At 43.1% G+C, this 14,953-nt stretch overlaps 1 protein-coding gene across 1 annotated transcript in view; it reads right to left on the reverse strand.

The window, feature by feature from the left end:
• The window catches only part of TRPC7 (transient receptor potential cation channel subfamily C member 7), a 119,024-nt gene that overhangs the window by 78,665 nt on the left and 25,406 nt on the right, over positions 1 to 14,953 (reverse strand). The window lies entirely within an intron of this gene.

The following is a 14,953-nucleotide window of genomic DNA, read 5'->3' on the forward strand; positions in this document are numbered from 1 at the left end:
AAGTTAACTGGAAAGATACAGCTGATATGCTAAAATTGGGGGAAAAGTGTACACAGGTGTGCTTTCTTTTTATGTGCTAGAAAATCTGCTTGTCAATTATAAATGTAAAAATCAAATGTAATTTAAGAGAATCTTTTCTTACCACAAATCCTTTTGTAAAGCAAATCATGGCTCCTTAAATTACTTGCCTGTTGAATGAACATTTTCAGACCTTGACCTATTTTTTGTTTTGTTTTGCTTTTTGATAAATTGCCTCTGGGTTTCTCTCTTCTCTTCTCTAGGCGTACCTTTCTGAATTATCTTTGAGAAGCTGACTGCCTTTCCTAGTGACATGCCAACTTCTCTCTCCCCTAAAACAGATTGCTTTAATTCAGATAATGATCCAAAATGTTGGACAAAAGAATGTTTCATGTCACCCTCAAACCTCTATTCCACCAAAATATTTTCCCCTAAAGGATTCCTTATTGGTTTCTTAGTTGAAACAAGTCTCTTCAGAAGTGACAGAAGAGCCAAATGTCACTTCCAATGTTAATCAATGTCAGAGTAGTAAACAGTAGTTGGTAGATTGGAGTGCAGTTTTGCTTTTCCAAATCCAGACCTGGATTCCTTAGCAAATAGGTGGAAGCCTGGCAAGCTGCAGAAGCTCGGCCATTTTTCTCAATTAATGATTCTTTTCTCCTTCCAGCAGCACAGCATCAAAATGTCCCTTTGCATTAGAGAAAGGGGTAAGTAAATGTTTGCTAAGGAAAAGGAAAAGGATCAGGAAAATGTTTTCAGATAAGAGTGACTGCCCTTCACTTTCATATATATATTAGGAATAAGAAGGGTGTTTTGGAAGTGCTGGGTAGAAAAATGACTTCTTAGCTCAGGCAGGTTGTCACGGAGCAAGTCAGACTGTACCATCCCAGAGCCTCTGCACATTTCTGGGTTCTGTGCAGTTCAGAACAGAAGGTATCACTTCATTAGAGATTTTCACTTCCCTGGGCTCTTTCAACTAGCCTGGCCGTAAAAAGAGGAGACACACCAGAGCAGCCAAAGCAGGTTGTTTGCTTTCTACCTTCTGTATTAGGCATTCAGTCTGGCAGACACCATGCCTGCTGTCTGCAGATGGCTGCAAGAGGCAGAGGGAACCGGGCCTGCCAGTAAGATGGAGATGACATGGATAAGGAGAGCTTTGGGTTGGGGGGGGGGTCATGGCCAGGCCTGGGCGTTCCCAGGGAGAGCCAGAGGTGAACATCTCTGGGGAGTTATGATGATTATGATTTAGAGAGTCAACCCTGAGCTCAGTGAACCTTCCAACCACACTCCTCAATTTCAGTTGGAGATAGATGAGACACACACCCGAGACTCCACAGATGCCCTTTTACAGATAAATTAATATTCTTGCTCACTGAAGTCTGCCAGTTCCGATGGGTGACAGATGTTCTACCTCCATCATCTCACTCAGTCCTTATAACTACCTCATGTTAAAAGGACTATCAGCATTTCCAACTCACAAAGGAGGAAGCAGACTCAGAGAGAGAAACTAACAGGCTAAATCCACTTTCCTTACATTAGTCACTGACTCATCTCTGGGTCACTCTCCCACCTTCCTTGAAGATTTTAGCTCCTATCTCACTGTCACTCCCAACATTAACTGCTGCTATTATTGGTGGCTTCACTATCCAAGAAGATGACCCTCCCAATACCCTGCCTCTCATTTCTTTGACAACGTCTCTTCCAGTGACCTTCTACCCCAACTCAACCACTCATTCTCTGAGTTATTCCCAGTAACTGCCATTTATCCACAACCCCAACTTTAAGTTTCCCTCTCTCTGACTGCCTCCTCCTATGTGTCCAGCTCTCTCCATCTGGAACCCCAGCTCTAACAATCCTTTGGTTCCACCAGACCTATAAACCATTGACTGTACCACCTCTTCACCAGTTTTCATCCCTCTCAGGTCCCTGTCTCCCTCCTTGTAGAGCTTCTATTTCATAAGCAATCATTATAATCCTTCCTGAACGTATTATGAACTCTCTTGTCCTCTTCTTATTTGGTCCTCCTCGTTAGATACAAACCTGACTTGGTTGAGTGTAACTCTCCACTGCTCTACTCCTGCCTCTGCACAGTGAATGTGGCTGGAGGACACACACCTGCACTGAGCAGGCATGCTGTCAACTCACCACCTCCAACTTCAGGTAGTCCTTAGTGCTGCTGGGCAGTTTACTCTCCCTGTCTCTCAAACAAGCGTTTCGCTTCTCCTCTCCTCAGTCATCTGACACCTTCTCCCCCTCTTAGTTTCCTATTTTACTTGGAAAATAGAAGACATCCTGAGAGAAGCTCCATGTGCTCATACCATCACGTATCCTACTTTCATGCGTCTGTGCTCATGGACACTTTTCCTTCTTCTCACTGTGGATGAACTGCCCCTGCTCCTATCTAATGTCAACTCCCCATCTTGGATCTCAGACCCTTATGCCTACTTAAGGACATGGCTTCTGCATTCTTCCTTTCTCTCTTCTGCATTGTTAATTTCTCCCTTTATCTGTTGGCTCAGTATACAAACATTTTGCTATTTTCTTGTCTCATGAAGTAATACCTCTTGACTGTACTTCTCTCTTTAATCACTACTCCAGTTTTCTGTGCCGTTTTACGGCAAAACTCTTCCATGGAGTTGTTTATACTCATTGTTTCCAGCTTCTCTCCTTGTGCTCGTTCTTACCCCATTCAGTAAGGCTTTCACACCCTACCCACTGCCTCCACTGAGACCATTCTTATCAAGGTCACAAGAGACTTTCATGTTGCTCCATCCAGTGGTTGGTTCTCAGTCCTCATTTTCCATGACCTGTTAAATGCTTTGACTTAGCTGGTCACTTCCTCCCCCTTGATACACATTCTTCACTTGGCTTCCAACATAACATACTCTTCTGTGGTTTTTCTCCCTGAATGACTCCTTTTTGTATTCTACTTGATTCATTCTCCTGTCCCTGATGTCTCAATTTTGGAATGCCCCAAAGATGTCCCCAGTCCTTTGAATTCTCCTATCTGTTTACACTCATTGCCTTAGTGATCCTACCTAAGATCCTTAGATACCATCCATATGCTGATGACTTCAAATTTTATATCTGTAGCCCAGCCTTCTCTCCTGAACTTGACTCATATATCCAATTGCTGTCTTGATATTTCCACTTGGATGCCAAATAGGCATTTCAAACTTAACAAAACTACCTCTGGGTCTGGTCTTCTCTACTTAGTCCTCCTCATCCTTTCAGTTGTCTAAGACAAACAATCTTGGATTTATCCTTGATTCCTCTCTTCCTTTCAAACCTGGCATTTAATTCAATAGCAGATCCTACCAGCTCCACCTTCCAAATATGTATATATAATCTAACCTCTTTTCACCAATTCTGCTATTTCTACCTTGGTCCAAACCATCATCATCTCTTGCTTAGACTAACCAGGAGATTCCAAACTGGCCTCCCTGATTCTGTTCTGGTCTTCTATAGTGTTTTCTCCATACATCAGTCAGAATATTTACAAAAAGTAGTCAGGTCACGGCAGTGCTCTCCTCAAACCCTCCAGTGGCTCCCCATCCACCCAAAGTAAAAGTGGAATCATTATACTGTCCTATAAGGACATACATTATCTAGCCTCTCCATTCTCTCACTGATTTCATTTCCTATGGTTCTCTCCTTCCCTCATCCTACTCCCACCACTCTGACCCCACCTCATTCTTTAAACACATTTGGCATGGTTGAAACCTTTGTACTGGGGATTCTCTTTGCTTGGAATGCTCTTTCCCCAGGTATTTACATAAACAACTTTCTCAACGCCTTTAAGTCTCTACTTGAATGTCACTTTCTCAGAAGCCTTTCTTAACTATCTTTTAAAAAATTGTAATCCTTCTCCATTTGCCATCATCTTTTCCTGCTTTTTTTTTGTTTGTTTTCTTCATAGTACTTATGACCATATGACATACTATATATTTTACTTATTTGTTATATTTATTGTCCATGTCTTTCACCAAAATGTAAGCTTCTTGAGAGCAAGAATATTTGCTATTTTTTCCACTAATATATCATGAGAGCCTAGAACATTTCCTGGAACACGATAAGCACTCAGTAAATGCTTGTTGACGCCATTGGAGCAGTGTACTTGTCTAAGATGACATAGTGACTAAGTGGTAGAGCCAAGATTCAAGACAGGTCAGTCTGACCCAAATCCTGTTTTCCTCTCTCTCGTCTCTTAGTGAGGCAGCACGTTCCCTTCTGCTTAGCACGCTTAAAAGCTAGAGGCTTAATTGGGGCTCACTTTCACCTAACTTGAGGAAATAAAGGGTGCACTGGGACATGGATATATGAATACCTGACAGATTCGATAGTATAGTAGGTAAGTGCACAGGTTTTGAAGTCAGAAGGACCTTGAAATTGAACTTCTTTTTTGCTACTTGTCAGTTATGAGAAATTGAGCAAGCCGTGTAACTCTTCTGCATCTCAATTTTTGATCTGTAATACTGTATACACCATATAATCACTGGGAGAGTCAATACCAAACAGTGTAAAATGCTTAGTACAGTTAACAGTAGATAACACAAATAACAAAACTTGCTCCAGCTTCTGTAATTAAAAACCAGTTTAGTTTGTTTGACTTTGGTTAAAAACCCCAACTCTCAAACTTTTTCAAAGCTACTGACAAACTTAAATCAAACGAGAGAAGCTCATTATTCTGTCGGTCAAAAGATAGATTTCTCAGACTGATGCTGTGGAGACACCCACACAGTACAGTGTAATTAACACTCATTCCTCCATGGAGACCTTAGAAATTAGATTAAAAAAAGAGTGTGAGCCTCACATTCACTCCCCCCCTCCTCCCTTCAGAGATCCACTTATGGGGAAGGAATGTTTATTGAAAGCTCCAACTGAAATACAAATGGTGATAAATCAACATATGTGTGCATTCTTTAAACCTGGGAAGTTTCTGCTTTTCACATTTAGGCTGAGTTTTTAACATTGTAAATCAACTATACTTCAACTAAAAAAAGAAGTTTAAAGGATGATACAAAACTTTGTTTCATAAGTACTATAGTTTGGGAAATACGGGAATATAAAAAATAAATTGAGAAGAGAAGGGCCATGGATGTTAAAACTGAGATGCTGAATTCACAAAAATATAGGTCTTGCTATTCTAATTCCAATAAATTAAAAAGTGATTAAATTATTAAGAAAGAAATCAGTACAATAAAAGGTTTCTAGACATTTTAGTATTTAATTAAATGGTCATAGTTACCTTATAAAGCTGATAATATAATTATTCCCAAATAAGAGGAGGGCTGAGATTTGATCATGGATGTAACAAGTTGGAGGTCATTGGTCACCTTGATGGGAGCAGTTTTGAGAGGGTAGAGGGTATGACTGGTAAGGATAAAGAAAGGGAAGAGAGAAAAGAATTGTGATATCGATGACCCTTTTGAGGAGTTTCATTGCAAAGGTGAACAGAGAAATGGATAAATAGCTGGTGTGAGAAGTAGAGTCAAGAGAAGCTTTCTTTTTACTCCTCACTCACTCTTCCTCTTCTCCCCCCTCTTCGCCTACCTGCCTTCCTTCCCTCCTTCTCCTGATGGAAGAAACCATAATATTTTGTATGTTGATGGGAATTTTCCAGTAGGTAATTATGCTGATCATTGTCTGTGATATCAGTATATCATTATATGAAGCCAGTAATTCAACAGCATATATGAATGGAAGATCGGGTGCAGTGTTTAAATGGAGGAATGAATTTGGATAGAATCATATATGGTTTATCTGTAGTAGGAGGGAAGGTCAAGTATGTGGGTAAGGATGCTAGTAGCTGAATGCATTGATGGTGGGACTCTGCAGAGACTTTTTTCTACTGCTTCGATTTTTTTCCAGTAAAATAGGAAGAAACGTTATCAGCTGTGGGTAGGAATTGGGGAGGAGGTGATGGAAGTGTGAGGAAAGGAGGTCTGAAATAGATTTTAGAGAGATTTAAGAGTAAATAGACGGGGGAGGCAGGATATGATTGCTGAAGAACAGTGAGAACCCATTTGAGGTTCATTGTCAGAAATTTAAAATGAGACCAGCTAGCGTGGTTGATTTTTGTCACCACATTCACCTCTCTGAGTGCCAGCATGGAGTAGGTAGAGAATTAGATTTTACCAGGATTGTATTTTTGCCAGCGAATACAAGAAATCAACATAGGGGCTGAGGAACAGAGGCTATAGTCCACAGAATTAAGGCTGGTATGGAGACAGGACTTCCACGGGAGAAAGAAAGTAGAAAAACCTAACTGTATGTTGTCTACAAGAAACCCACTTAAAATATAAAGTTGGTGGCTTATTACAAAACTAAACATATTTTTACCATATGATCCAGCAGTCATGCTCCTTGGTATTCACCCAAAGGAGTTGAAGACTATGTCCACACAAAAACCTGTGTACGGATGTTTATAGCAGCTCTGGAAGCAACCAGGAATCCTTCAGTAAGTGAATAAATAACTGTGGCACATCCAGACAATGGAATATTATTCAGTGCTAAAAACAAATGAGCTATCAAACCATGAAAAGACATGGGAGAGCCTTAAATACACATAACTACGTGAAAGAAGCCAATCTGAAAAGGCTTCATACTGTATGATTCCAGCTGTATGACATTCTGGGAAAGATAAAACTATGAAGACAGTAAAAAGATCATGGTTGCCAAGGGCTGGGGGGAGAGAAGGGTAAACAGAGGATTTTTAGGGCAGTGAAACTACTCTGCATGATACTATAATGGTAGATACGTCATTATACATTTGTCCAGACTCTTAGAATGTACAAAACCAGGAGTGAACCCTAATATAAACTGTGGACTTTGGGTGATAATGATGTGTCAGTGTAGGTTCATCAGTTGTAACTAATGTTCCACCCTGTTAGGGGATGCTGACAATGGGAGAGGCTGTGTATCTGTGGGGGCAGGGGGAATATGGTAACACTCTGTACCTTCTGCTCAATGTTGCTGTGAACCTATAAGTGCTCTAAAAATAAAGTTTGTTTAAAGAAGATGGTCAGATTAATGAGTTGGAAGTCCTGGGGGTAGGCAAAAGATTGACAGAGTTGGGGTATTAGAGGGAGATGGAAACATTCAAGCCGGAAGTCATAGAGTATAATATGTGATGATGCTTGGATTACGGAGAGTTTTCATTGAATGATCATGACAGGTGTAGGCTCAGGGTGGCTCATGGTGACTAAAGTAAGACCACAGAAGGAGATGAGTTCATAAAACTGAGCTAAGGTGTTAAAAGGATGATCTGTGTATATATCAAAGTGTCAAGAGTTTAAATAGCAGAAATTAAAACCATGGAGAAATGACAGAGCATGACCCATTGTTGCAGACTGCATTGATGTGGAGTAATGGGTAGCATAATCTGATGAATGTGGTTCAGAGCTCAGTGTTTTTAGGGAGGAGAGGAGAAAGGTCTGGAAGAGGTAAGGCACAGAAAGAGGGGTACACCCTCCTTCCCCTTCTCCATGCCCAATGGCATGAGGACTGTGGGAGCAAAACGAACCCCAATGGGAGGAATGCTGGGGAAGTGTGTCCTTAGGGGAGCCAGTCTTCAGAAAGAGCAACAAGATGATGCAGCTCTAAGAGAAGGGGGCAGCGAGACAGGGGATTTTGCCGAAGAAAGACTATGACTTTGAGAGAGTGTAGTGGGAGGGTATCTAGAGATGAAGAAGGTGGATGTGAGGACAGAGCAGGGTATACGAGGAACCTGGTGGGGAATTGAGTGCAGGTTCTGAGGGGTGACCCAGGAGGCAGCCATGACATAAAGAGGGACTAAAACACTTACTGAAATTGTATCACTAGGATTCAGTGAGGTAAGACGGGAAGCACGTAACATGGGACTGCGCACATGGGTCTGGATCAGTGCCTTTTAGCTGAGAAAGGACTTAAGTGCCTCATCCTGCCCTCCAGTACTCCTTTCTGCACATCCCCTCACTCAGGTGATGGATGGGAAAACTGAATGTTAAGATTTAACACACATGGCTGAATCCTTATTAATTGTAACTGAAATCACTGAAATAATTAATGGATGTGAAATGCAGGGTAAGAACCTGAGCCTGTCGCTCATTACTGCAGATGCAAATTGAAAAATTTCAATCCATGTCTTAGCTTTCATGCACACACTTAATTATTTCATTAACCGTCGCCATATCAATAAGCCCGTGCTCCGTAGGATCATTAAAGGCAAATATCCTTCAGCATTTACTTCCACTTAGAGACACAGATCCAAAGAAGGTGGTTCAAGTCCAGTATGATGTATAATGACGTATGAGTCAGATAGCCAGCATTTCTCGCCTTGGCTTTCCCAGTGGGGTTTAGACATCCCCTGGGTCCTCAGAATCCATGGTTGTGACCCAGGAGTGTGGATGGTAGTGCTGGCCACCTGCTCCAGTGACCCTCTCAAAGACCCGGCTCTCAAACTCTGCCACTGGTCACCCCCTGCCTCCTTGACAGTTTTATTTGCTATCTGTGGGAGACCTGCCTTTATTCATCCTGAACTTACTCCCTGCATTTCCCAACAGGTTCTCAGGATTTGGGGAAGATGATTGTATGTGAGCCATTGGTGATCTTAGATTTTCTCAGGACAGGCCTGATCAGTCTTTGCATGAGAAGGATGGCTGAGTGGGTAGTGCTTGGGCTCTATACTCAGTGTGTGGATTCATAATCCCAGCTCTGCTGCATGCTGTCTGTGTGATTTTGAGTGTATAATTTAATTTCTCTGTGTGTTCTAGCTTAACCTGTATAATGGGGATGATACTGTTATTAACTGTATAGGATTGTTGCAAGGAGTAAATAAGCTAACCCATATAGGTTGCTTAACAGTATTTGTGGCAAGGGTGAGCCAGTATTATGATACATGTGGCTTGTAGGTTAGCAGAGTGTATGGAAAATTTGTCTCTTTTGTGGTGTTGACCTTCAAGTGCCTTTTCTAACAAAGCTGACACATCCATTGTTGGATTTAATTGGCAGCTTCACCTTGTGTCCGCCCTTTGGGGAAGGTGCAGGCAGCGCCTTGGAGCATGGGGTTGGAGCAGAGTGCTTGATAGCCCACAGCGGAGGTGCAGGCCCTGTGTGCTGAGCCTGGACCTACAGGTGACTGCACTGCCCTTCTTAGCCAGGCAGTGTTGACAATGCCTCTGATACTTTGGTTTTCAAGCTGGTTTTTGGTTTACTTAATTGGTAGCTACTGACATTGTAAGGGGCTCCTTAACCCGTCACCATGACATTATGCTGTCCCAGAAGTAATGGTTTGCTCTGCTTGTTGACTTTGTAGCAAGTCCTCTCTGACAGATTTAGTGGCTTGCCTAAGGAGGATAGAGGCTGTCTTTCAAGGAAACAAATGAGCAATTCAAGTAATTTACTCAAATTCAGCAAGTATATTTGAGCACTCACTGTGTACCAGGTACTGGAGACACAACCTAAATGAAATGCAGTCCTTGCCTTTGAGGAACTCAGGGTCTTGCTAGAGAGAATGACAAGTGTCTAGGTAACGACCACAAGGTGACGTAAGTGTCTTGTGACATGCCATCCAACTACAGGTATGGGGAACTTCCAAGAGGGGGCAGAGTATAAAATGAGCCCTGAGCATGAATAGAAGCTAGCAGGGGCGAGGCAGGTGTGGGGAGGAGAGGTCATGGGGACCCAATCCAGGAAGAGGGCCTGGCAAGTGCACTGGCCCAGAGGGTGGAGAACATTCACCAAAGGGTAGACTGTGATGGGTATGAGCTCCTTTAAGCACAGATGGTTATGTGCATAAATTATGCACATTATCCAGTGTTTTACATAACTTCTCACAATTAAACACGAACGCGCTCGTGTATGGAGAGAGGAATTCATGTACACTCTCTGCACATCCTTATCCAGATTAAAGATGCTGCTTAGTTCTCTCTTGCTGAGCTCCCAGAAGAGCCTCTCCTCAGCTTTCTGCTTTTTCTTCGGGAACCAAGATGGAAAGGCAAGATGGTCTGCCTTTGTGAGCCTTGCCCCGATCCCACCCCTCACAGCTCCAGGCCTCCCTGGAATCTCCAAGGCCCTGTCTTTATCTCCTTTTCCTCACCGCCTCCCCACCTCCCCTGCCTTCTTTCATCTTTCTATCAACCATAGGTCACTGCTCCATGGTAGAGTGATTGCTCCAAGCTGTGGCTCAGGAAATCAGTCAGATGTGTGAGTTGAAGGAGAAAGAGGGACCCATAGGAAGCCCCATGGTTCACTTACATAGAAGCAGCCCCACCTCTCCCCTGCCTTCCTGGGGTTGGCCTCAGTGTGACTGGTTGGTCTCTGTGCTAACTAGAATGGGAGACAATATTAAAGTGTATGCCTGTTACAGTTATTACTACTGTTAGTTATCATTTACTGAATGCTTACTATAGGTCAGGCCCTGGGCTGAAGGCTTTACATATTTACCTCATTGAATTCTTATGACAAACCTGGGAAGTAGATAGTGTCATCATTCCTCTTTATAGGCAGGGTAACTGAGGCCCAGAGACCTCAGTGGCAGCTGACATTTGAACTTGGGTATGCTGACTCCAATTTCCATAATACTAACACTGGAGAGTACTCATCTGATAAAAATACCAACTGCCTTGTCATGTTCTCTGAAACCCTGAGTATCACCCTAAAGGGGCCTGTTGGTAAGAGACAAGGTGATGAAATGGAGTGAGGCAGTACCCATGCATCTGCACTGAGGGGCAGGCCAGGAGGTAAGCCTGGCTGAGCTCAGGAAGCCAAGTTTGCCCTGCACTCTTAAGTTACCAGCAGGTGCGTTGGCATCAGAATGTCAAGGCGGAAGTTATCCCTAACAGGATGTGCCATCCCTGTTGCTCCCCAGGCCCTAAGCCTCTCCTTCAGGTGCCAGTATGTTCACTCCCCCACATCCTTTTTGGTCTTACAGCTCCTACCAGAGGACCATCCACCTCCATTCTATAACAGATCCCCCTACCCTCTGTAGGATCACTGTCTTTACGTTGAGAAGTTATGGGAAAGGGTGAGACAGAGGACTGGCAGGTTTGCCCCCTTACAGTGGCTGGAGCACTTTGCAGCTCACTCACTCCTCAGATACACAGAGAAACTGAATGTGGCAGGGTGAGGCGACATTGCTTTTGCCAGCCGAATTCCGAAGGGGGCAGCACTGTGGCTGCTGTTCACGGTGCACCGGGCATGACTTTTGGGTCTGTTTGCCATGTAGGAGCGGAGGCATACAGTATAGCTGCAGAATGATGCTGAATTAACTTTCTGTTCCTGGATCCTTCCAAAGCTTTCATCCACAAGCACACGTAAACCACTTTGGTCTGTGGATTGGCTCGTAGAAGAACTCATGTATTCCTTTATTTATTTATTTAATCAATAAAAATGAATAGAGCTTCCATCTTGTGCAGAGCACTGTGCTCAGGCCCTGGAGATACAGTGAGAAGCAAGGCAGGCATGGTTTCTGCCCTCAGGAAGCTGACAGGCCAGAGGGAAGAACAGTGAAGGTCCTACAGCCAAGTGGGATAAGGAGCTCCTTTTTTGTGCCTTTTAATTAATTAAACCTGAGTTTCTTTATGCTCAGTCTCATAGTATTTCCTGGGAAAACATTTCCTTCCAAATAAACTCAATTGGTAAGTAGTAGAAACAGTCTGAATCTGTTAGAGTGAGAGCTTGAGTGCTTTCCAGTAATCCATCCTTACAAAGTGTTCCACCCAGTTCAGCCTGTGCTTACTGAGTCTTCTGTGTTCTAGAAGCAGTGACAATACAGGAGATGTAAGGAAGAGTGAGATACGGTCACTGCCCACCCACAGGGGAGACTTCACATAATGAGTTGTTCTCATGTTATATGGCAGTGCTGTATATGAATGAGTCACTCATTCAACAAATAGTCGTTGAGTTCCCACTCTGTTCCAGGCACTGTTCTCAGTCTTGGAATATGGCCAAAAGCAAAATGGAGCACCTGCCTTCTTGGAGCTTATCTTTTACTGAGGGCCTGGGGGCTGCAGATTTCTGTTTTGTACATATAGATGCTTAGGCAGGAACTCCCTGAGGAGGTGATGTTGGATAGAGAGTCAAAGATGGTGAAGGAGGGAGTTACCTATGTAGACTTATGAAGAGGGAGAAGAGTGCAAAGCCAGAAGAGGGCGAGTGTCTGGTCTTTTTGAAGAATAGCAAGGAGGCCAGTTGCTGGGACGGAGTGTGTAAGGAGAACAGAGCAGCAGCAGGAGACAGAAGGCCAAAGCCCTGATAGGCACATGTAGCACTCTGGCTTTTACTCTGGTGAGGCAGGGAGTTGTTGGAGGGTTTTAAGAAGTGGAGTTAGGATGATCTGGTATATGCTTGAAGTGAATCATTCTGGCTGCTAGGATGGGATACAGTGTAAGGTGCAAGAGCAGAGGCCGGAGGACCAATTAAGAGGCATTTGCAGTTAATTAGGGGAGCGATGAAGGTGGCCTGGACCAGAAAGGTAAACGATCAAGCTTGCAAGTAGAGACAGAGGGTGGCAGAGGATGAGTCTAGGGAAGTAGACAGGAGCCAGAGGGAGAGAATGTAGAATTCTGAATGTCTTTGAAAGATAGAGCCAAGCAGATTTATTGATGGATTGGATATCAAGAAAGAAAAAATAAAAGAAAGAAGGGATAAGGATGAGTGATGCTGAGGTTTTTGGCGTGAGCAACTGGAAACATATTCACTATTTATGAGGTGAGCACTGTGTTAAATTAGCTCCACGTTTAGCAAATGTTTCCTTCCTCCTTCCCCATCTCCATGAGACAAGCATGCTTCCTTTCCCATTGATGTTGGGTTTGGTATGGGACTTATTTAGCCCATGATACTACAGTGTGTGACCTTTATATAAGCCTAGGTCTTAAGAGGCATCATGCATTTCCCCTTATCTCTCTGGGGGTTCTGAGCCTCCGCCAAGAGTGCCCTTGGTTTCCACTGTTCATCCAACCTGGATCCCAGAATGAGATAAGTAGAGCCTCCTCCCTTGACCCGCAGACTTGTGAACATGACAATAAATGTTGAAGTGTAGACTACTGTGTTTTGGGTTGGTTTGTAATACAACATTATTGTGGCAGTAACTAGTTGATAAGGGACAGATGTAGGCTCAGTGCTTTGGGACATCAGCATCAAAGATGGGCTCTTAGCCCTGCCTGTGTATTTAGGGAAGTTGCCCAGAGGAACTAAGTTGTGGTTGGGTCTTAAAGGGTCAATCATAGTTCCCAAAGTTCAAGAGGCAGAGGAAGGGCATCCCAAGTCAAGGACACAGCATGAGCAAAGGCATAGAGGCACAAAAACATGCTACATGAATATACAGGGAACTGCAAGCAGAGGCAGAGGGCAGCAGAAGGTGAGTCTGGGGACATAGACAGGAGCCGGGACATGGAGGGTTTTGTCTTCCATGATAAGGACCTTGAACTTCATTCCATAGGCAGTGGGGAGCCACCAGAGCTTTGTAAGTGAGAGAATGGCATGGTCTGATTTGTACTTCAGTGGGATCCTCTAGCCCTGTGTGCAAGACCTGCCTCAGCGTTGGGGAGTGTTGTGGCCTGGAGGTAGGATTATGGTAGAAGCAGTTGTGATCACCTGGTCAGATGCAGCGGTGGTAAGGGTGCAGGAATGGCAATGGATTGGGGATACATCTAAGTTTTCGTACGAGCAGGATTTAAGGTGCAGAGGGATAGCAGGAGCTCATATGTGGCATGCTTTGGGCATCAAACACTGTGAGGAAATTCCTTAACATGTTAGTATCTGATGGGATTATAGATGAATTTTCTTTTTCTTACAACAATTTAATTTTCTACATGAATTGCACATTTGCCAATATAAACAGAAAAAATTTTGAGTTATGGTGTTCAAACCTGCCTGTTTTTCCTTTGGATAAAGTTTGCTGAAACTTTAAATCTTAGTGTTGAAGAGCAATATCCACCCTTGTTGCTGTCTTGGCCAGGGATGCAGTCTTTCCTATTTGATATCTAATAACTTTGTTTTCCTAAGATCAAATTAAAAGAAGATCCAAAATGAGATTCAGAGCAAATGTGACCTGTGCATCTTGTTTGTACTTACTGTATATTGTGAAAACATTTCAGAGAAACACTCATTTAGAATTGGCATCATCAGATAACATACCCTTCCAGAGGATTATGTCATAACTCACCTGATTATGAATTCAGAATAGTAAATGTTCATGAGACTTGTTTCAAAGAGTAATTATAGCACAGTGTATGTATCGAAGGCATTTTTAAAAATTTGCTTGTGATTGCTGAAAATGCTATTAAGAGGGACTAATGACTGGATGGCAAAGCAGCAATTAAAAAAGTGTTGAGTTCTACTAATTACGAAACAAAACCCCAAAACCAAATTAGGCAAATCAGTACTTATGATTTTTCTGATCCAAGGAGCACACACCATTCTTTTTACCTTGTGTTTTCATGCCTGGACTGAAGTCCTCTTTACTTCTTCTAAAAACCTCTGTCCTTTTTCAAGACCAGCTTGAAGGTAACTCCAGGATGGCTCTCCTGGTATCCCTGGGGAAATAGCCCTGTTTCATGCTTGGGCACCCAGTGCTTTTTATTCTTAGGGTCCAGGAGCCCTGTCCAAATTCTCTCTGTATTTTTGACATTTTCAGGCTTAGCTAATCAACTTCATTCGTTTGTATATCTCAGCCCATGGCATGCCACATTACAGGACTTAATAAATGTTGCATAAAATGACCATTTATATACTCTGATTCGAATTTTATTTATTGGAAGCTGAGGAGCAACTGCTGGTGTGTGGCTACCAGGGACCTGATCTAGGAGTAGTGGGAGGGGTATACTTGTCTCTAAGAGATGGTCTTGGAGCCAGAGCTGCCTGTTAAGGGCTCATTGTCTTGTGCATAGAAAACTGCGCTGATTTTCTAGAAGTCCAGGAAGACATGGAAAAGATGAGTAAGTGATTGCATTTA

Source organism: Camelus bactrianus, chromosome 3 (genome assembly GCF_048773025.1).
Source record: "Camelus bactrianus isolate YW-2024 breed Bactrian camel chromosome 3, ASM4877302v1, whole genome shotgun sequence".
NCBI lineage: Eukaryota > Metazoa > Chordata > Mammalia > Artiodactyla > Camelidae > Camelus > Camelus bactrianus.